Below are 23,561 nucleotides of genomic sequence, written 5' to 3' on the forward strand. Positions count from 1 at the left end.
GACTAACATTCTTTAGAGCAATTCATTTGCCTCCCCCATCCAATGAATAATTAATATCTATGGCTTCTCTTGGTTCTGATGGCATTTGGGGAAAGTCAAATTATCAAGCAACCACAGCCCCACTAATAGCAAGTAACTAAACTTTCTTAAGGTCTCAGTTGCCATGCAGGTTATTCTTAGACAAGCACCGCCGATATCATTTTAGGTGTGATATTTAGGTATACACAAAATTCTGCCCCGTTCTTCAGATCAAAATAGAACCAGGCGGCGGAGTCTATTTTAAGAACAAACGAAAGGGTATGTAGTGTATCTAAAAACGAAGGGCTATGTAGGGTAACTAATGTAGTCGCAGGGAAAAAAATGAATAAATAAAAACCTACCCAGGAGCAGCCACTGCGTTCCCAGCTCGGCCCCTGGGAGGCTTCACCCCGCATCATTCGTTACCCAACAGCCAGAGAAGAGCTGACTGCGAGGCCACAGAGCATCTTATAGCACCCCGGCTGACGGAGACGGATGATCATCCCTACATTCCCCGAAAAAGATAATGTTGGCAATTGCAGAGTAACTCTACCCGGCTGGCCGTGTCTTTTACCCTACCTCACTGGTATCTTAAGAATAGGTGGGTATTCAGGGGCTTCAGACTCAGACGCTAATCTTCCTGGAAGGGTGGGGAGGGGACATTATGCCAATAGAAGTTCTGGAATGAATGTAGGCAAATCCTTTCACTGAAACAGCAACGGTCCCCATCAGAGGAGCAGCACCTGCTCAGAATGTGAAACGGAGCCCCTGGGCCATCCAGTCTTCCTGCTTCAGTGTGAAAGGCCTACCTCTCACTGAACAATGACCTCTTCCCTTTCTTGGAAAGGCACGGCCTTGATTTCATGGCAAGGAAAGGCCGGGCCTTACTCTGAGCTTTAACTTCTTGACGCCTGCTTCACTCTTCCTGGGACCTGTTATTTAGAAGCCAGGGGCATCGCGGGGGAGCACGGGACCTCCCTTCTTGGGCACAGGACTACGCTTCTTAGTGAGGGGGGAAAAAAAAGCAACACCACTGAGGCTTGGGAAGGTCACGCCGGCACGCCTGAATGTGGAGACAGGAGTGCCCTGCCGAAGACAGACACGGCTTACGTGCAAGTGACAGGATGTACTTAAGGAGAAAGACAGAAAGGAAGGGAAACGGCGGGGGCGGACGCGCCGCGTGCCACTCAACCCACTGAGACCAGAGCAAGGGCTTAAGTTTCCCTGGACGGGTGAAACGCTGAGTGTCCAGCATGCAGGAGAGATGCTCACCCAGCAGCAGCCTCCAGGTCCTGGGGACTGCGGCCTCGTTCCCTGGGAGGTAGCACCGTGGTGCTTCTGTGTCTCCCTTGCTTGCCCTGGCTGGGGAGCTGGCCTGGCTCCGGGATGAACTGTGTGATTTCCTGTCTCTGCTAAGTGCTCGCTGGCTGCAAGCCTGTGCGAGCACCTGGTTCTGGGGTCAGTGGCATGAGCAGGGCTTGCTTCCCAGCAGTCAGGGTTTTGGGAACCGTGGCCTCTTGCAAGCGCACAGCTCAGAAGTGCAGTGGGCCCCTTTCTGAGGGAAAGACAGCAGCCAAGGAACGTGGGCCTCGGGGATGGCCCGTCTCCTCTCTCCTCCAAGCCCTGCCCCCAGTCTAGAACCCTCTGCCCTCCAAGCCCCTTTCTACCTGGTCGCTTACTCTGTAGGTCAGGAATCCTCTGCAGGGCAAGGTGGCACGTCCTCGCTCCCCTTCACCCACCTGGCTACCGTGGGGCTCTGCTATGGCCTGAAAGAAAGAGGGACAGACATGTGTGCTGCTTACAGGTGGATCCAGAGCACCCAGAAAAACTGGCCCCCCTGAAGGTCCCCCTTCCAGGCAGTAGGTGTGGCGTTTTACCTTCGAATCCCTGGCCATCTGGCAAAGTGCCCAGTACAGACTACATGGACCAAAATTTTTCCAAGAATGAAACCATTGCTACCACCACAGCCCTCGCTAAGAATTCCAGCCCCGAGAGAGAGAGAGAGAGAGAGAGAGAGAGAGAGAGAGAGAGAGAGAGAGAGAGAGAGAGGAGAGAGCAGAGAGCTCATTGGCAAAAGGCACTGCAGAGAAAGGGTCAACCCACCCCCACCGAGGCACAGCCACAGTGATCTGAGCAGGAGGCAGGAAGAGGAAGTGAGGAGGAAGTAAACAGCCCACACTGAAGGGGAAGAGTCCGGAATAGTCCCACCACCGGTGGAAATGCATCGCTCCTGTTGACTCAGAGAGAGCTAGGTAAAAAAAAAAAAAAAAAAAAAAAAAAAAGACCGTCAACACTGCCTCAGGGAGTGACAGACTGCAGAAGAGGGCCCTGAAGTCTACAGGGGAAGGCTCAGCTGGGTGCTAGAGGAGGTAGGAGGTGTGAAGACTTTTCGGGAGATGCACCCATGTCCTTCCCAATACACAACACTGCCCATCCTCTCTGCTCTAAGCTGAACTCTTCCCAATACACAACACTGCCCATCCTCTCTGCTCTAAGCTGAACTCTTCCCAATACACAGAAGTGCCTGTCCTCTCTGCTCTAAGCTGAACTCTTCCCAATACACAACACTGCCCATCCTCTCTGCTCTAAGCTGAACTCTTCCCAATACACAGAAGTGCCCGTCCTCTCTGCTCTAAGCTGAACTCTTCCCAATACACAACACTGCCCATCCTCTCTGCTCTAAGCTGAACTCTTCCCAATACACAACACTGCCCATCCTCTCTGCTCTAAGCTGAACTCTTCCCAATACACAACACTGCCCATCCTCTCTGCTCTAAGCTGAACTCTTCCCAATACACAACACTGCCCATCCTCTCTGCTCTATGTGATCTGGTCTAAGTCGAACTGAACTCGAGGCGCCTTTATATTCTTTTCTTTTCTGAAACTCTCTCTCTCTCTCTCTCTCTCTCTCTCTCTCTCTCTCTCTCTCTCTTTCTCTCTCTCTCTCTCTGTGTGTGTGTGTGTGTGTGTGATTTGTCAGTCATTTATCAGCCGGTTATCAATCGTCTATCTTTTACCTACCATCTATCGTCTATTTTGGTAGATGCAACAAATAACCTATTCATCTGCCATCTATCTGCATTCCATCTATCTCCTAACTACTGCTGCCTATGCCCTCCGTCTATCCACCTTGCCTATTGGGCATTTTTTTCTTCCCTATCGACCTGCACACATTTGTCATCAGCCTCAAGCAGGTACTCCTGCTCATTCTTACTGCTGACCAGTCATCGGTTACATAGTTACTGGTTTGCAGTTAACACATTTCACATCGGTTACACAGTTACTGGTTTGCCGTTAATACTTTTCCTCCTATGTGCTCCTCAAGTCTCACCCAGACCAGATGTCAGCGTGGTCAGTGCTTGCTCGGAGGACGGCCCCCTGCCCGTTGCTCCGCTAAGACCCGTCACCTGCCTTGCATTAATCAGTCTGGCTGTTTGCTTCACACTTTACGAACGTGCTCTTGGCTTACTCCGTCTGTTCTCCTGCAGCCTCCTTTTAAGAAGTATACTTCTTGGGAGCTGGAGAGACGGTTCAGTGGTTAGGAGCGCTTGTTGTTATTTCGGGAGACCCACGCGTTTGATTTTCTTTACCCACAGGACAGCTTGCAGCCATCTGCAGCTCCAGTTTCAGGGGGTGACTGGATGATCTCCCCCTTCTGGCCACCATGGGCGATGCATGCACGGTGATGCACATACACACACACACACACACACACACATTAAATGAATGCATAACATTAAAAAAATATCTGCTTCTTACACTCCCGTTTTATACATATTAACATCGTAGCCATTGACTTTTTTTTCTTTTGTGGTTCCGCAACCCACATGGCTTAAATTCTGACGAGACATGAATAGTTTTCCACAAGCTAGATACAAGGGCACTGTCACATGACTTCCTCTCTCTAAACCCTCCAGGTTAATACCCCACTAAAGCCGAATGAGCCTCTGGAAATAACATTTAGTTTCCCAGGTTTTTCAAGCTGTCAAGACTTACAGGTTTGCATTATAAGTCTCACAACCTTGATATCTTCGCTGGAGAATATTGAATAGAGAAGTCAGGATTGCCCTCCCCTGCTTCTAGTCAAGAAAGACACGGAGCATGAACCCGTAAGTTCATTCTGCAGAAGGCCACTTGTTTTCTGCAGATAAAGGAAAGAAAATTCCAGTTTGGGAGCGAACCTAATCAGTAGGCAGAAGGCACTTGGCCGCATGAAGAGGAGAGGATAGTTGCCTTGGTAGCACCGGGGATGAGTCATGAACTGCAGGAAACTGGAAAAGAGTCACCAGGGAGAAACATCTTCTGACGGAGAGGCGCAGGCTCTTGTGGGTAGCTGATCTGGGGAGCCAAGCAGAGCACACTGGGACTATCCCTGTTGACAGTGAGCAACCTGTGAGGGGCCAGGAAGCTGGGGGCCGTTTAGAAGAAACGTGTAAGGAGAGAGCAGGCAGGAATAGGTCTGGAAGCACCCCAGGCGGAGAAGGTGCATGTTATAGATTAAAGTAACGAGTGGTAAGCAATGGTGGTAAAGACTTGGGTACCCGTAGCACAGTAGTTCAGGGGAGAACCAACAGAATCGGCATAGATAACAGAGCATGCTGACGTGGCAGCCACGTGCTCTCCAGCCACACTCCAGCCATACCCAGCCACGTGCTTTCCACACGGTACCCCATCACTGTAGTCCTGCAAGGTGAGCACTCCCGCTTGTCCTTCCAGGAGGACACCTAGACACACAGAGGGGCCATGGAGAAGTGACCCATTCAAGCTCCCAACGCTGACTCAAGGCAGCACTGTACTCCTCCACCAGCCACACACACTGTGTGTGTCTAACAAAATCTCACGTGATGCTGCTTCCGCTCTGGGAGCACACACTACTCCCGCTGTGGTGCAACGCTCTGCTTTCCTCGCTTTAGGATGAGCCCACTCTTTCTGCTTCCTCTCAGCACCCTGACCAGTATTGCCCAGGTGTTGAGTACACCTGTGTGTTTCTTCAGGCATGGCCAACGCCACCATCCTTGTAGATGAAATACCACCTCCCTGTGTCCAGAGCCAGGGGCAAAACTTCTAAACTGTCAAAACTGTGACATGTTGTTTATATTTGTTTTACAGGTATTTGTAAGTCATATAGATTATAGCGTATATATATGCTTATATATATATTATGTATTGCCAAATGTATACCATGTGTATTATACAATTTGTATTAAATTATGTATCATAATATATTAGTTATTAGTGCAGTACCAATAATTCCAGCTAAAATTAATCTACGCTGATTATATAAATGTTACTTATATTTTGGGATAAACAATATTATATCTACATAATTCTGGCCGAAATTAAATACAGAGATATTTTTAACTCTCACAACAATTTTCACCCAACACTTTTGCTGGCCCACTCCTGTTTACACAATATCCTTTTCTTTCCCAATTCTCAAAAATAGGGTCTTCCACCTGCCACGGATCCTTTCTGAAGAAAAATAAACCCATTTAGTATTCACTTTCCCTCCCCTAGTTAGCTCAGCTTAGGGACTTCCTAAAAGTCCGAAATTATTTTTATTGAATTTCTTAAGTTTTATGTGTTTTTATCCTGGGAAAGCATCAGCTTGTTTTCCGTGGCAGAGAAACAAGGTGGGTGTACCCACAGATAAAAAACAAAAATGCAGCTTTTCCTTAATGGGAGTGCAGTGGTCTGCTTTTCAGTCAGGACTCTAGTGCCCCCCTTTCATGAACTCACATAGAGGTGGGCAATGCCTGCCGGGGAACAAAGCCTGACTCCATCATTCCTTTTCTGGACCGACAACATGCAAAGGGGCAGACTTGACAAAATGTAACCTCCTGTTGGTATGAAAAGTGGCTGGAGAAGCTTTCTTGGACATCAGCTGTTCCTAACATGCCGGGTTTTTGTGTTTCTTGTATTTCGATGACCTGCAAGCCCAAAGATTACCTAGCTTAAATTTCACGTTAAGCATACGCAGGCTTAAATATTAAGTAGGACAAAGTGCTTAACAAGAATCCGTTCAGGGTTCACTGAGCTCAGAGGGTTTAAAAGTAATTGAAAAATAAAACCAGCCAGGCTTGCTGTCCTTTGGACCCTGTGACAGGTCACACAAACACACACCAGGAGGTCTTTGCTAAGGCCTTGTACTGAATTCTTCTCCCCTCTCCAAAACCATCTACCCCTTGCCTCAAAGGCTGGCTGAGTCCTGAACCCGGTTGTTAACTTCACCAACACGGGGTAGTTGCTATCCCCATGTACCCCAGCACACTCGTGAGCTAGTTTCCCAGGTCAATGGTCTACACAGGCAGAACCGTGGCGTGTTTCGGTTACTGTGTGTGATTGGATGTTGATTCTGGTTATTCTCAGCATTTTTCCGCTGGATCCTGTAAAAGATCTTTACCTAGGCCCGTCCCTAGGGTTGGTGAGCCTCTACATCCTGTGGGAAGGTTGGATGAGCCTCTACATCCTGTGGGAAGGTTGGATGAGCCTCTACATCCTGTAAGGAAAGGCCATTCTTCTGCATGATGCACGGTAAGGGGCTCATCACACCTGAGCAGAGGCACTGGGCTCATGCAGGGCTCTTGCGGTACTCCTGGGCTGCCCTTCGGTTCCTCGTACTAGGGGAAGGGGGAGGAGGAAGAAGATGCCCAGAGCTGGACCATAGCTGCTGCTAACTCGTGACAGGGAAGGGATGCTTGTGTGAGTCATGGAGGTTTCGGAGTTCTCTGGCTTCCTGGTGAAAACTGGCACCAGAGAAACCTTGCTTCCTGATTTGGTATCGGATTGTATGCTGGCTTAAAAGATACGGAATTTAAAGGAAGGACATAAAAATCTGAAATCACCCTAATGGGAACTCCGAATGCTGGTCTAGGGTGAGAACTCGGAGCAGAGGAATTAATGGGAGTCTAAGCGGACTTCAGGAGGGAGGTGGATCTGTCTGATCTCTAAGCACAGCATAGGGAAGGAGGTCATCTCCCAGTCAGCCCTTGGGTACAAGACACCGGGTGACCCTTCAGAACACAGCGCGCACGGGAGACCCATTCCTCCATCCCAGCCTTCCTGTCATCCGTGGATCTGATGGCTTGGCGACCTGTAATCTCACAGACACACCCAGGGCCCCTGGGCCTTCCTTCACCTCTGTGTCACTGCCTTGATTTCAAGAGAGAGGGACGTTCCAAAGCAACATCATTTCTTTTTTTAATTTCATCGTTCTCTTTGCCAGCTGAAGAAGAAAACCAATGTATTCTCCAAGTGAGGAGCTTAAGAGTGGAGGAATTAAGTAATTTATGCAGATACATAAAGCCAGTAGACAGCAAAGCTTGTCCGGAGAACCCAGTTCTGCCTGCCCTTAGCACTGGCCTCCTCGCCACAACACCATCACAGGGACATGGTGATGCCTGTCTTCTCCAGGTGGCTTGTGATGAAACTGCATGCCGCAGGATCGTGCCCATCACAGAGAATACAGCCATCATCGCTTATGCCCTGCCAGGCCTTCCATAAAGACTGTATCCCACCCTCATGGAGAGCCTAACAGTTTCTACTGTTACTCCCCCCATTCCAGACAGAGACCCTAGGTATGTGTCTGTGAGCCCCCTAACCCCTGGAGAGGATCCGAAGGAGGACGGCTTGTATGGAGCCAGGAGGCCCAGAGGTCTAAGTTCCTAGCTGGTACCAATGCTGCAAATCTTGAGACCACACTTGGAGAAGAGCAGGATACGGGGAAGATGAACACACAGTAGGGGAGGTAGCGGGGAGCTCGTGGGGTTCGGTGTACCGTATGTGTGGGACCTGCCAGGGAGTTGCAATTGTCCTGGAAACGTTCCCAGAGAGCAGAAGCCCAAGCGGACTGTCTTATTAGAAAATAAACAACAACGATGACAAAGAGTTGGGAGATATGGATAGACGAGTCTCCCTTTCACGGCAGCATCCTACAGTGGCCCCCAGTTCCACACTGAGTAAGAACTCTGGAGGCCTGACCTGCAAGACAGCGGGACTCCGGGGATTGGTACCCAAGCATCATCTGACTCAAACAGGGCCGCTGGCCAAGTAGCATTAAAGGCATTTGTAGAAGACCATCTCAGATGTTTTGCTAGTTAAGGACAGGCTGCTAATCAAGAATGCTACAGAATCACTTAGACATAGGCTTTGCTCCACATCTTCAAGTCCGTTCCGCCTTTGTGGGGCCAAGTGCTGCTACCTCCTGTGCCACAAAGGGGTGCTCGTGGCTGCCACACCCGAGCAGAGCCGCCCCGCCTTGATTTGACATTTAGAAGCACTCTAGCGAATGCTGGTCTGGTCCAGACTGCCCAGATCTAAAAGCGGTTCCAAGAGTGCGAATGGTTTGCTGAAGATCCCTCGGCCAGCAACTAACTGGCTTAGGGTTGGAACACACTTGTGCTTCCCAGGCCTTTCCATGAGCAGACGTCACCCCCGGTTAACGTGACATGTCTCAGGGTGAGCCATCCACCTGCTCACCGGATTCTGAACACACAAGGCACCCTCGATGGCAGCGTCAGCCTCCCTCGGGGAGCTCGCCCTCCTCCCCTAGGTCTCACCTCTGAGCTAATGAGCCCAAGTTTCTCTAGGTGCTTCCCACGAATTTGAGCCTTTAAAGGAACTCAGTTTCCCCAAAGATTGCAGGGTGACTCGGTGACCTGGAGAAACTTACCCTTTTACCCTGTGACACACAGGGTAAGCAACAAATGTTCCTTCAATGACTAATAACCAATTTTGCATTACATGTGACCCGGTCAGGAACCCGTGTGCCTCTGTGGTCAAACACTTAGCCTTCTGCCTGTGTCTTTAGTCACATCATTATTCTTTCAAATTCCGTAAGTACTAAAAAAAAATCCCTTTCCATCCTTAAATGTGGTTTGCATACTTAAACCCTTATTCCTCTATGCAGATTCCTCCTAATTTTTTTTTTCATTCCATAGAACATCAACCTCTTCTTTCCCCAGCAGGGACAAGTCTGAACGGATACCACGTTCATCGGAGGCTCACTTTCCATTTTCCATGGCAAAGAATGTGAGCTCTCTAGAGTAAGTCACAGCTATCATTTGCTGTGTATTTTTGTAAAGACGGTTTAATTTTAGGCTCTCTATTTGCAAGAGAGCTAGCTAACCCAAATAAAACATTATACATCTGTCTGTTGTTATGAGTGACCGACTTCAGCTGAACATTCTTCCTTAATAACAGCGGGCTTTCTTACAGACGGGGAGCGTGCAGCAGCTAAGGGCGAGTGGAAATTTCCTTTGGTTTACCACCCTGGATCTCGCTTGCTCCAACATGTGAAGAACGTGGGTAATAAGCATAGTCTCCCCTTTAATCACAGCATGGCTTGGACATGCATTGTTGTGAGGTGATTGGTGGAACAGGAAAATTTATGTCTGGGGGGGGGAGAGAAAACAAGGCACACAGTGTTGTGTTAACTTTCCAAAATGTTCTCTTCGGGGAACGTGTTTCGCCAAGAGGCTCAGGCAGTCTGGCTTGCTACTATTGTCTAGAACAATTCAAACACTGGTAAGAAGACGGATTAACACGGTTCTGTTTGGTGAAGGAAAGAAGGAAGGCAGGACCTTGGGGATTGTTTGACTTGAGTGTATTGGAGTAAGGCAAGGAGGAAGGCATTTGTTTGTGTAGACAGTCCTGAAGTATTTTATCCTGTGTTATTTTAATGAAATTGCAAACTGGGTGCAGTTGGAGCTTGCAAGTGTGCAGCCAGCAAGGGGATGGCTTCCCTTCATTCTTTATCGTCTTGTGACCCAGGCAGGCGTTGGAGGGAGGCGGTGCTGCCTTTTTACCATGCATCCTTACATAATTTGCACCACTTCAGATCGGTCCCCCTAAATAAACCTCCCTTGTAGAGAACCTCTCACCACCCACACGCGTCTGTTTTACTTCTAGGGTTACAAAGGCAGAGAAATGTAGGAAGCACCTTGTGTGTCCTCTCTTCTGGCTTCATGATACTACTTCTTCTTTTCTTTTCTTTTTTTCAAGTGGAATTGTGATCTGGGTGACTTGAGCGGCGATGAGTGGATTTCGGCGTGATTCACCTGCCATTGATTGCAGCTGGATTTCCTTCTCCTGTTGATTTTCCCGTTCGTTATTATCCTAATGGGAATCATGTCCCAGACAAAGGGAAATGACTGACTTTTGCTTGGTTTGGAACCAAGTTATTCAAAAGTGGGACCCGTGTCAAAACGTTTCACAACCCAGTCTCACTCAGTCCATGCTTGACCACATGTCTGTGCAGGAACTGGAGCTTTCAGGTCTGGAGGGGAAGGGGGGGGCATGGACACAGTTCACACCAACAGTCTAACATGGTGTACCATGATTGGACCATGGATGTGTCTGAACTGTTTGCTTCTTGAACGCATAGTCACGTGTGATCTCTCAGTGACAGGGGTGTTTTCCAATTTCAAAAAGCCTCCGTGTTCAATCAAACTCTTAGTCCTTTGGCAGTTAAATAACCTTCATCAGTAAACAGGGAAACACAATACAATGAAGCCATCTGTACTTAATTAGCTAGATGGGGGTTGCCTGGATTTTGGTCATGCTTAGAGGCTGCCAGATATGATACAAGATGCTCAGTTGAATTTTGAATTTCAGATGGGTAGCAAATTCTTTTTTTATAATAGCTATGACAATATCTAATACTTAATAAGAATATACACATAATAAAATTATTCATGGTTGATCTGAAATGCGTGTATACATACTCTCTATATACGTGCTGTGTATAGACATATAGATAGCACACTGTTCCTTATTTTCATTTGCTAAATCTCATATCCTTAGGGAAGATAAAAAAAATCTACCCTCCAGAGTAGATCAGAAGGCTCAAACAGGCAAAGACGAAGTGCTACACACAGACGATGTTCTTAGAAACACAGCACTCTGGTACTAGGAACTCTGGAAACAAACTGTGGCATTGTGGGATAGAGATGCAGTCCTTTCCTGCATGGTTCTCAGAAGCAGCCTGGAGGCTGGTAATTGAGCCTTATCTTTTGTTTGCTTTAGGGATTGTAGGCGTGTGCCACCATGACGGGTTTGTGGAGTGCGAGGGCTTGAACCCCAGGGCTTTGCTCGGGCTGTGTAAGCATTCCATCAACTGCACCACATTCCACATCCCTACTCTCATTTTAGACAAGCTGGTTCGGGAGTCCTGAACCACTCCCTCCCCCACTCCCACCCCTGAGACCGGGTTTCTCTGTGTAACAGCCTGGAATTCACTCTGTAGACCGGGCTGGCCTCGAACTCACAGAGATCCGCCTGCTTCTGCGTCCCGAGTGCTGGGATTAAAGGTGCGTACCACCACGACTGGTTTTGAACTACTTTTTTGAATTATGGTCGTTTTCTTGGTAACCTAGATAAGATAATGATTGCCTTCTTGGAATAAGACATTGGGGTAGATAAAAGGGGAGCCACAGAGATTACTAGCCACAGCGTCGCCATTAGGACACACACCTACAGTTCTGAGATAAGCTGCTGTGTAAGGGTCATTTTTATAGCCATTAAGTAAAAGCTATTGTTCTGACGTGCAGTAAACAGAAGTGGTCATTAAAAATCACCGGGAAGCCAACAGAGTGGCGCTGCGTGGCTGTTACTGTGACAGGGTCACCGTTGGCGCTGGCATAGCCATAGTCTGATGCACCCGTTGAGAGCGCGAAAGGCAGAAAGTCTAGTGCGAAGTCAACGGAGACCCTCTCTAGTTCACCAGGCACGATGGACCTGGATTTAAATTAGGTTATACATTCCAAATGCAATCATTCCAATAATGTCAACACACACACACACACACACACACACACACACACACACATACACACAACACTAAAGAAATGTAACAAAAACTTTTAGAATCAGTAAATAACCACAATCAGTCCCCCTTCTAACCCGGGGCGTGGACATTATGTCAACATGTGGGGCTCACACCCAAGAGAAGCAGTCCCACCCATGCTGCTCTTGAAGCCATGGCACCCTTTCTTCTGACATGGACACAAAGGAGAAATGGCAAGAAGACAGCTGCGATACGTACGTCATCATTGCTCTCCGCCGTGTCACGCGGTATTTTCTAAGAACCAGGGAGCCGTAGCTTTAGCTAACGTACCCAGAGTACCACTCGGGTTTAGATAAACTATAGTTGCCTCCAGGCTCTTACCGGGAAGGAGAAAGCATGCACCTGTGCACCTGCCCCTGCTCTTCACAAATCTTCCAGTGGCTTCCACTGCCGGCAGGGAAGATCCCAAGAAGAGTTTGGAAGGCACTGTGCCTGCCGCTCAGCCCTCCCTCGGGCTCACTTTTCAGCTTTGCTCTGTCTAGGATGAGCCTGGCTTCCAGCTTTGGGCTCAGCCTCTTCCAGAATAGCTCGGTGCCCTTGGGGGCTCCATGTCAGGGAACACTTGGTTCTTTCCTGGAGGTTCTCTTTCTTCTGCTGTTGGCTCATCCTACCTCTCTCCTTCAGAAGTCAAGTTGAGCATAACATCCTCTGTGCTTAAAGATACGTTGAGCATTGTAGTGTAAAGGACAGAGTACTGTGTTCCTTGTGATACTGGCTGTGAGGCTTTGGGGCAGATTCTTAACCCTTTTGAGACTTGGTGTCCTCAAGCACAGAACAGAGGCTGTTGAAGGCTAAAATCTATCTGCCATACCGGAGTATCTCAAGAGAATTGACTGTCCCTTTTAATAGGCTCACAGTGAAAAAATCACACAGGAGACCGCTGGCCGAAAGAAAATCACATTCACCACAGAGAAAGTGCAGCAGATTCTATTCTGAGTCTACAGTAGGGTTCTCACGGGCCCACAGGAACCATCATCTACAGCGTCTAGAAACACACAGGTCAAAACGCAGGGCAGGCCGAAAAAACAAGTCAGCTCTTCAGTATTTGTTCACCTGCAGCAAGGACTTAGTACCTACTGTGAGCTGAGCACTGTGTGGGACCCATCAGTGAACACAAGTCACCACCGTCTTTATTCCCTGGCTTAGAACGGGACAGGGGAGTGGGGCCGTGCACAAGCCATTAGACAGCCATTCAGAGACATGCATGGGTGCGCTGGAGGAGGGGGGAGTCCAGGCTGGAAGACAGAAGAGAGCGTGGACGTGTGGTGTGTTCTAGTCTGGGGTTCCTGGAAGGTTGCCCAAGGAGGGATGAAGAAACGGAACAACTTCAAGAAGTCAGGTTAAGAACGGGGTGTTGTGGCAAAGCCCCTGGTAGACAGAGCTCCACACCTTCCAGAAAGGAAGGAGGGCATGGGGCGGGCATCCAGGTGAGAAGTCAGGGCCTGTGAGCTCTTTGAGAACTGTCACGTCTTCACCTTGGGTGAACGAGGAACTTGTCAGGTTTTATTCAAAAGGAGGAGAAGATTTACCGTGCCCACCAGGTGATTGTTTTTGACACCGTAGAGAATGGTCTGGCAAAGCTAATGCTGACATCCTACTTACTCAGCACTTCCCGTAATCCAAGCTGACGCGACTGATGTACAGACCAGGCTGGTGCTAGCAGCTGGAGAGAAGCGAGAACCTGTGAGCGGCGGTTCCCATAGAGTCAGCGGGTGATTTGGGCACAGTCAGGAGACACAGAATGAGGGAGAGGAGGTCTCAGAGACGATGAGACAGGACCTCATTCTGTAGTCCAAGCTGGCTTCAAACCCACAAGGTGGACCAGGCCAGCTAGCCTTAACTTGTAGTAATCCCCCTGCCTCTACATCCTCAGTACTGGGAGCAGCCATGCACCAGTAAGTCTGGTTCTAATATGTCTTTTTAAAAGCAATCGGTAGGGCTGAATGCATAGTGTTCTCTCTCTCTCTCTCTCTCTCTCTCTCTCTCTCTCTCTCTCTCTCTCTCTCTCTCTCTCTCTCTCTCTCTCTCCAGGTAAGATTAAAGTGAGATGGCTTTGCGACACCCACTGCACTCATCTCTTCAAAGGAAACACAATTAGAAAGGATCTCCAGCCAGACTTTCCATTTTATGCCGCTAATCTGAAAATTCAATTTCCCCGGCACGGCTCCTTCTCAGTCTGTCCAGATATCACCATAAACGAGATGTACTTACTTACTTGCAGCGTGCAGCTGAGAAACTTTCCACGCCCTGCCACAGCCAAATCTGTGGAATCGTTTACTCTCAGACATGTTCCAAGTGTTCAAGTCCAAGAGCCTAGTTTGCAGCGAGCAGTGAGGACCTATTATTTCGTGTTAGCTCGAGGCTTCCTCTAATTGGCTGAGGAGTCTGCACTTGGCCCGGAGGGGCTGCTGATAGAGCAGATTCCTGCTTGCCGCCCTTGCTCGGGCAGGTCAGTCGCTGCCACAGAGACCTTTCTGCCTCCTGCAAACTCCTATGCACTCCTCGCAGCCCCGCTGAGGCGTGGCCTCTGGCTCTTGGCAGACTTTCTCTGAGAGCCCCTTCTTTACCGTTTGCATGTTGTCAGCGCCTCGTGGCGGCTTTATTCCGCTGCCATAAGACTCAGCTCTGGAATGTGTCTTTCCCACTAAAAGATGGGCTCTGGATGGGTGGTGTTCAGTTCATCGTGTGGGTGTTACATGCAGGTGTATGAGTGCATGTGTGTGTGTTATATGCAGGTATGCACGTGCATGTATGTGTGTATGTCTATGTGTGCTACATGCAGGTATGTGCGTGTGCATGTGTATGTGCACGTGTGTGTGGGGGAGTGTGTGTGCTACATGCAGGTGGGGAGTGTGTGTGCTACAAGCAGGGGTGTGGGTGCATGTGGGTGCATGTGTGTGTGCATGTGTGTGTGTGCTACATGCAGGTGTGTGCACGTGTGTGTGGGGGGAGTGTGTGTGCTACATGCAGGTGTGGAGAGTGTGTGTGCTACAAGCAGGGGTGTGTGTGTGTGCTACAAGCAGGTGTGTGCACGTGTGTGTGGGAGAGTGTGTGTGCTACATGCAGGTGTGGAGTGTGTGTGTGCTACAAGCAGGGGTGTGGGTGCATGTGGGTGCATGTGTGTGTGCATGTGTGTGTGTGCTACATGCAGGTGTGTGCACGTGTGTGTGGGGAATGTGTGTGTGCTACATGTAGGTGTGGGGTGTGTGTGTGCTACAAGCAGGGGTGTGGGTGCATGTGGGTGCATGTGTGTGTGCATGTGTGTGTGTGCTACATGCAGGTGTGTGCACGTGTGTGTGGGGAATGTGTGTGTGCTACATGTAGGTGTGGGGTGTGTGTGTGCTACAAGCAGGAGTGTGGGTGCATGTGGGTGTGTGTGGGTGCATGTGTGTGTGTGTTACAAGCAGGTGTGTGGGTGCGTGTGTGTGTATGTTACATGCAGGTGCGTGTGTGCGTGTCTGTGCATGTGTATCAAGTGCAAATGTTGGTGTTGTATGTCTTCCCCAATTACTTCCATCTTACTTCTTGACACAGTCTCTCTCTGCACCCAGGAGCACGCTGACTCCGCTCTCTGAACTGGTCAGCAAGCCCAGGGATACTCCTGTCTCTACCTCCCAGCACCAGAATTACAGATGCAGATCACTAGCCCAGCTTATTTTTATGTGGGTCCCGGGCATCAAATCCAGGTCTTTGCGCTTGCATCACAAGAACTTAAACAGGAGTGAGACCTCTATCCAGCCCGTTATCCATTTTCACATCACCAATGCTAGAGAAAAACCTTGACGCGTATGAGGGTCTTAACGCTTAAGGGAGGAGCGAGGTGGGCAGCGCGGCTGCCCAGCTGAACTCAGAGACCCCTGGTTCATAACCCAGCCTCTCATTCATAGAGGCCACGTCCAGTGCTTCAGCTCAGGGAGAACATGGATCCCACAGCAAAGCTCTCGGGGAAACCCTTCCACTGACCCGGATGATCAACCAAAAAAGATGATTTAGACTTCATATGTTGACTGACAGCACAAGCACATGTTTGGAGAGCAAAAATATTTGTATATTCCTCAGATTGATTGGCATGAGTGCACTCAGCTTAACCCGACGAAAGTCTGCTTATCCGTGCTCCATGAAGATCACGTACACGGCGTGTCAATCCAGAGAGCTGGGGTTCTACTTTGAGTTCTGCCTGCCCTAGCCCAGGTGTCTCTAGCGTGGAGAAGTCTAATGCAGGTGGATAACAGAGAAAACTCCTGTTCAGCCTTTCTTTATCCCTTTAAATGCTTACACATGGTATATAGCTTAAAGTGGACATACATGGCTTATACACAGTGTGTAGTTTTAAGTGGAAATACATGTCCATTAAGATAAGAATCTTCGTATGCTATGTGTGTGTCCCATATCTTGGTTGGGGGAGATGGATGATCATAAATATTTGACTCACATGTGTATTTAATATTGTGGGGTCTTTTTTTGAGATAAGGTCTAGCCGTATAGCATAGAGGGTTATGAAACTGAACTCATGGTGTTCCTCCTGCCTCTGCCTCTTGAATACTGGGATTACAGTCGTGATCTACTAAGAATGGTGAATCCATTGCTTTTGAGGCCAATGACCATTGAGTTCATTGATTTTCCAACGCATATACACATTTCCTGGGGAATCGCTTACCATGAAAATTCTTGTTCAGACATTCTTGGTTGAAGTCTGAGATTCTTCAGCTCGCACTAACTCCTCAAGATCCCACCCAGGGCTGAGGGGACACAGCGCAAGCTGTGTGGCAGTAGGCCTGGGTCCTTTTTTGAACCACAGCACACATGACACAGGAAGGGGCCAGAGTGTCTGACTTCCCATTCCTCCTGTGGGTAGAAGTTACTGGTGTCACCCTGTCACAAAAGAGAAGGTTGCTCAACCTATAAATTATGGCACAGGGACACAAAGGTTGGCTTTGCCGTACATCCCTGCAGGACGGGTCTTGAGGAGAGTCTGCTTGAACTGAAGGCTTTCCCTCTGAGAGGGTGTTAGGGCTGAAAGTATCCTTTGAACATCCCGAGCCTGTAGTCAGCAACTCGTTCCCAGTGCTGGCTCTAATCTAAAAAAGCTTTCCTGCTGGGAGACATAGCTGGAGACTGAGGTCTTGACCTCCCCTGGTCATGCAGCTCCTGTGGGGCTCACACTGAGCTGGAATTGCTGAGTTAGGACAGGCAGCTCTGGCTTGGTCACTCTGACTAGTGCTAGCTGCCAAAACTCACCAGATGTTACTCACACACCATGGGAGGGAACATGGGTCCTCTTCATCAAAAATGAGAGAAGCATCATGTGCATGTCTTGTGAGCACACACACACACACACACACACACACACACATACACACACACTGTTCTCTCAATTACAGTTTCCCAAAAATTTTTTTGTCTTGTTTATATGTACTTGCTAGCTTTTGAGCCAGCTTGTATTATGCAAAAATCATTGCAAATGTGTGTGTGTGGTGTTTGCGTGTGAGGGGGTGTGTGTGCACTTGTGTGCAGGTATGCATAGAGCCCAGGGAACAACACTGCTTGTTCCTCAGGTGCATGTACCTTGGGTTTTAAGACAAGATTTCTCAGTGGTCTAGAGCTTGCCACACAGATGACGCGGGTTATTCAGAGGTCCCCAGGGATCCTCCCGTTTCTGCCTTCCCAGTTCAGAGACTGAATAAGCCACCGTGCCTGGCTTCTGGGGGGTCAAACTCAGATCTCTATTTTCACAAGGCAAACACTTAAGCAACCGAGCTACCGCCCTAGACCTGAAAATAAGTTTTGAAATACAGTGCATTCTCTACTATGGAGCTGGTTTTAGTGGAAAACAGTATGGGATTAAATACCACCAAAGTCAGGTCCACACCTCCGGGAAGCTGAGTCAAAGCAGAGGAACCCCACGGGATTGGCTGAAGGGCAATGAGTTTACTGGTTGAAATGAGTTAACTCTGACAAAAAGCTGGTTGGTCAGTGACCGTGTTCTTGCTTGGATCCCACACTGGAGATGGATCTGGGAATGGGACTGAGGTTGAAAACCCTTGACAGCGCTATCACATTGTTTCTGTGTGAACCCATACCTTCCTGTTGGTCTCGCCACTGCCAGACCAACAGACTATGAGATGAAAAATAAAACCCAAGATGCCTGTCTTGGGGCTGTGAGGACTACCAGTAAGGGAAAAGGAAGGACTCCCAACGGAGGTTCCATTTGGGACTCTCAGCTCTGGGTCACCTCCTGTCCTGAAGGGAACGGTTTTGCTTTTTCCGTAGATCAGCCTTCTGTCATTCCCAGCTGTTTATTCTTAGTATGCCTCACAGAATGAACTTGGCAACCCCCTAGACAACTGCCAACACCCCCTTTATACTTCTGCAAACTTCCAGTCATCTCTGGCCGTGTGCAGTTCTGGTGAAACTCCAACAGGCTCATATTTGAGGTCCCTGTCTCAAGCCATCTTCTTTCTAGAATGTTCTATATAGTGAAGCTGCAAAGATCCCTCTAAACGCCCCCCGACTGTCTGTATTAGGGCTCTCTGTTAGCCAAAACATCACTCCTGACCTTGTGAACATAGATCTATAGCTGACTCTGCTGGCCTGGTTTTGGTTCTAGAAAATAGTTGCCCTGCATTATTAAAGGAATTATGGTGTATGGAGAAAAAAACCCATATGCTTCAATATAGAAACAAACACTTCATCCTCAGTGCACAGCATAAGGAGAAGAATCAAGGAGAACCATGTTCAGGTGTTGTGGGTCAAAGATTGGGATCTATGAGTTGGGGGTGGGGCTACAACCTTCAGGAGGGTGTGGCTACAACTCCCTTCACTCACACAGATTTCCCCACAGGGCTTGGCATGTGGGGCACATTCAAGTCTTGCATTTTGGAACTTTCTACATTTTCCTTTTAAACCTCTTAAGTCCCTCTGTTAGTAGAGTCTTCTGGTGCAAAATCCATCACTCGATCTGATCACTTCTTTGATGATGACAGCTTCACACTTGAGGTCCCTGTCTCAGGTTATCTTCCTTCAAGAATATTCTGCAACCTCAGTGGCCCCTGTGAAGCCACCTGCTGCCCAGCTCAGCAACATCCACCGTCCGTTAGTCAAAATCTCACTCCTGGGCTTTAGAACATGGTATTGAGACGCCCCCCCATCTGCTGGCTTTGGCACCAACCATTCCTCAGCCTCTGCCTGCGCAAGCTGAGTGACTCACAGCTGCCCGATGAGCTCTCCCTGTTGACTAACAATGCCTTTCACCCTTTCTCCATGGTCTCCCTTCTGCAAGGCCCTCCTCCTCCTTCCTCCGCCTGCCCCTGATTTTTTTTTCAGATTTTGCTTTGAGACACTGATCATTCTAGGCAGGTGCTTTTCTTAGCTGTGGCTATAGGTCCAGTGATTTCCCTCCCTGTTTGACTGCACTTTTATTTCCAAGGGCCCTTAGCTCAGCACGTGGAATTGCTTGCTTCCATGCCTACACATAATAAAGCTAATTAGCAACACAGGAGGTGAGAATATGTATGCATCCAGCACTGTGTTGACAGTGTAGATGCTTCTAACTTTAAATTTCAGAGTGACTTGTGAAACTCTGATAAAAAATAAGTAAATAGAGGCCCAGATAAATTTAAGAGTTGGCCTGAGATCATGTCTAGACCGTAGTCTGTCTGTCTCCAAAGCCAGACCTCCACCCATCATAGCTCAGAGTTTCTAACTGGAGTGTAAACTACTTATCCTACATGTGCCTCAGCCCAGGACGCAGCAGGGCTCTAGTGTATGTTGAGTGTGCACATGTATGAATAAAATAAAAGGGAACTGGAATCTGCCAGTTGTCGACAAGTAGCGCAGGGTCTCATAATGAATGTTTCCACATATCAGCTGCAGCCAGGAGCTGAGTCAAGGGAATGTCTGATATCTCTGCTTCTGTACCACAAGTACTCTTTGCAGATGGGAGACGTCAGTCTTGCCTGGAGGCTACAGTGTGACCTCATCAAAGGGGAAGTCATCAACCTTTCCCTTGAACCTAATATTCTTCTGTGTTCTTTGAATGGCCCCATGGTCATACAAGCCAGAAAGAGAAGTCCATCTCTATCTCCCTTCCTTGGGATCTGTCTGCTTCCAAAGTCAGACCGCTCTTCATCATAGCTCAGGGTTTCTCCCTGGAGTGTGAACTACTTATACTGCATGTATCTGGGCCCAGGACACGGCAGGGCTGTGCTGTGTGTTAAGTGTTCCACCTCACTCGTTTTACCTCCTGACTCATCCGTCTCCATCCCTGCTCCTCCTCCGTTCCTTTGAGACTGTCCTGATGCAGACCCCATGTGTCTGCTCTGCAAATCATTTTAGCATGTTGCCTGCTGCTCCTCCGGCTTCAACTGACCTTCTCCATGCCATCCCCCTTCTACAGTCAATTTTTCAAAACTGGGAACCTCTGTGTGGATACAACCTGTAGCCTCCCATCCCATTCTACCCCTGGATGAAGTCCCATCGTTCCTCATTTCCTATTTTATGAACCCTGGACTTCTGGACCCACATTACAGGTCTCTTTTACTTAGCTCCCTACCATTTTGGCCATTATCTCTGGAGTTGCCTCTCACAGTCCAGGTCACCTTGGCTCTTTAGACCTGATATTTCTCTCTCCTACTGTCTTCCCTGTGTTAAATGCCAACCATTCTGATATCAAGCCCCTTCAGGCTGTAATTGGTGCTTGCTTTCCCTGGCTCCCAGTGCAGTCAGTAAAGAGTTCTCCTTCCCATTCACCACTAGGAAGTGTGACATCACCACCCTTACTCCTGAAGCCTAGTGCTCTGGAGCTTTGCGCCCCTCCCTTCTGGATGGCAGGGGACCCACACTTCAAGGACATGGGTTGGGCTGAGTTCATCCTGTGCTCTTAGTAGTAGACCCTGGCAGAGGATAGCTGTCTAAAACTGTTTTTATGACTCATGACTCTAGAAATGTGTCAACACACGAACCAGGAAATAGATCATTAGTCAGTTCATAAGATGAAACATAAAATACCACCGAGAGCATGACCAACAACATAGGAGTGGTTCCTATGCCCTCATCACTACATGCACAGTCTCTCCGGGAAATGAGTTTTCATGGTGTTGACATCCTTTGAATTAAGAAGCACACATTTTTATCTGTCTTGACTAAGACACTCTTGAAGGTGTCATTGGATTTCTGAGAGAGCACGTTAACATTTAGAGGTAGCTTCTCTCCCCGAGAATGTTTTGCTTCTTAGGGAATGTTTGGTCAGAGGTTTTGACTGGAGAAACCAGCATGACACAAGTTCATTTTTCACTTAATTTGCATGCCCCAACCAAAAAGCACACCTACAGAAAATTAGCACAGATAATACTGCTACACTCATTGGTGACCATTAAAATAGCCTTATCAATAGCACCTTTAAGAAGTACAAGAGTTCAATTTGGAAATTGTGTCAAGGTCAAGGGAGAAGGAGGGAAGGCTCATGGGTCTGTTGGGTGGGTTTCTCTTAATGTCCCTCAATTCTTTTCACTACCCACCTAAGTATCACTTTTCATTTCCAGCATTTATTTCCTAAAGTCAAAGGAGGTTTTGACCTCTTAGTCCTTAGAAATGCAACCTAGTTTTAAATGTGCTAGTCTCATTCTCACTTTAAAAACACTATAGGAAGGCGGGAGGGTGGTAGAATCTGATATACAATTTAGTACTGCATATTATGATATGAATCTTTGAGCCATCACAGAACCACTTACCACTGCCTCAAACTCTAAACTATAGTGCTATTTTTCTTGGAAATTCCATTCTTTCCCAATTAGATCTCACCTCCAAAGCATTATCAACTGGGTTGCTCTTCCATTCTTTCAGGATTTAACAGTTTTTTTTACTTTCAAGTACATGAAAATGAGTGTGACCAGGTTCAACCATACACCATCAGATGGAGGAAATGTTCTGTAGGACATTGTTTTTATACCCAGCACAACAGACCCTTCATTTCTAAATAGTTCCCATTTACTCATGAATGCTTCTATGATAAAATTCAATATTCCCTGGTTCATGTCTTTCACTCATTTCAATAGACTGTGAGCAAGGACAAGGATCTGGACTTCACCTCCACATTGCCTGTATCTGACACAGAGTTGCCTGGGCACACATGAATGAATGTGATCAATAGTGAAGACTGGGGGTTTCCAGGAGAAACCCAGATAAGTTTCAAACCAAAGAGTCAAAGAAGTGTTTGCAAATGACCTGCAGCAAAGAAGAAATAGGATAAAGAGTTCTTCCACAAGGGAGAAACCACCCAGGCAAAAGTTTGGGTTGGTGAAGGGCACCCAGAGTGTTTTCTATGGCTGGTAATAGGGTTCTTCAGACACCAGTATTTTTCAGCTATGCAGAACCGAACCACACAGGGACATTTCAGATGTGCTAATATCTAGGCTCCAGCACAAGCCAGTCAAATTAGCATCTCCTGGAGAAAGCATGTGGTTGAATATGAGTCCTGCTCATTTTTTCAAAAGCTCTCAATTTGTCTCCCATGGTTAAGAACCACTGAGGTTCCACAAACAAAGGGAGAACACAGCTGGGTTGAGGGCACGACACACTGGTAATGGACTTTCTAAGAAGATGGAGGCCAGGCTGAGAAAGAATGGTTTTCATAACTGGGTGGACCGAGGGCCAGGAGAGTGGCTTTGGGAGATTATCTGGGGGATTTTGAACTTGGATGAGCAGTGTGTGAGCCCAGGTAGACCCCACCACCACCACCACCTTGGTTTGCCATCAGATAAAATTCACACAGCTGTTATACATGAATTGGTGATGAGTGACTGGATGTCGGAAGGATTCTGGTTGCCGATTAGATGAAGAAACCTGGAAGAAACACAGAGGGATCTGAAGGTGAGACAAGCCCAATCATCATCTTCACCAACCGGACGGATGAGGACTATCCAGAAAAGGATAAGAACAAAAGCCTCCAGAGGGTTTATCCAAATAGATAACTAAAAAGGTAGTGGAGAAGACCCATCGCTTGAGGCTTTGATGGAAGATAAAGAGGAAAGTTTTGGAGAGGGAGAGTCTCTCGACTCAAAGAATAAAGCCACTTTGTGCACATTGGTGCACAGCTTAGACAACGGGATACAATGGACAAGCCACATGCTTGCTCTCATGGGATTCGTGTTCATGTGAAATGACAGAATATCACACTGAAGAGAGATGGAGATGGGACTAAGCTCGACAAGTAGAGTCCTCGCCCGACATGACAAAGCCCTGGCTTTCATTCCTAGCACCACAGCAACCAAGCTTTGTGGCACGTCTCTGACACTGGAGCTTGAGTGGTGGAGGAGAGAGATTCAGGGGTTCAAAGCCATCCTTGACTACATAGCTGGTTTGAAGCCAGGCTAGGCCACCTGAGGTCCTTCCCTGAGACAGACCAAGGAGGGCAGTAACTCACACTCAAGGGTGTGAACACAGGAACCTCTTTGGTGAAAGAGGGCCAAGGGATCCAGGACATTGGACAGACGCAGGCTGCCTCCTGAATCACAGGTAGAGGAGGCAACAAGTGTGAGGAAAGGCTTTGGCCAGGATCAGGGCCGTCTTGGGATGGTTCCACAGCATGAACTTGTAATTCCACCTGTTGTACTGCACAGATACTGAGCAGCCTCGAAATGCTGGCTAAGGATGGAAGAAATGAGCCACTGTGACTCGGAGGCCCCCCAAAACCTTAAAGGTA

General features: G+C 48.1%; 1 protein-coding gene across 12 annotated transcripts in view; it reads right to left on the bottom strand.

Annotated features, from left to right (window-relative positions):
- Positions 1-23,561, bottom strand: part of Kcnj15 (potassium inwardly rectifying channel subfamily J member 15) — a 44,143-nt gene that overhangs the window by 3,921 nt on the left and 16,661 nt on the right. For 3 of the 12 annotated variants that reach the window (XM_040750411.1, XM_005073792.4, XM_040750416.1), the window contains one exon: positions 1,686-1,784. The exons of 1 other annotated variant lie outside the window; for it this stretch is intronic. The gene's annotated coding sequence lies outside the window, so the exon portion shown is untranslated. Of the gene's footprint in view, positions 1-380; positions 524-1,685; positions 1,785-1,895; positions 2,008-3,349; positions 3,537-23,561 lie in introns of those variants that run through there. 8 more of the 12 variants (XM_040750412.1, XM_040750418.1, XM_040750414.1 and 5 more) reach the window with 7 other exon arrangements.

Source organism: Mesocricetus auratus, unplaced genomic scaffold, assembly GCF_017639785.1.
Source record: "Mesocricetus auratus isolate SY011 unplaced genomic scaffold, BCM_Maur_2.0 Super-Scaffold_100008, whole genome shotgun sequence".
Taxonomy (NCBI): Eukaryota; Metazoa; Chordata; class Mammalia; order Rodentia; family Cricetidae; genus Mesocricetus; species Mesocricetus auratus.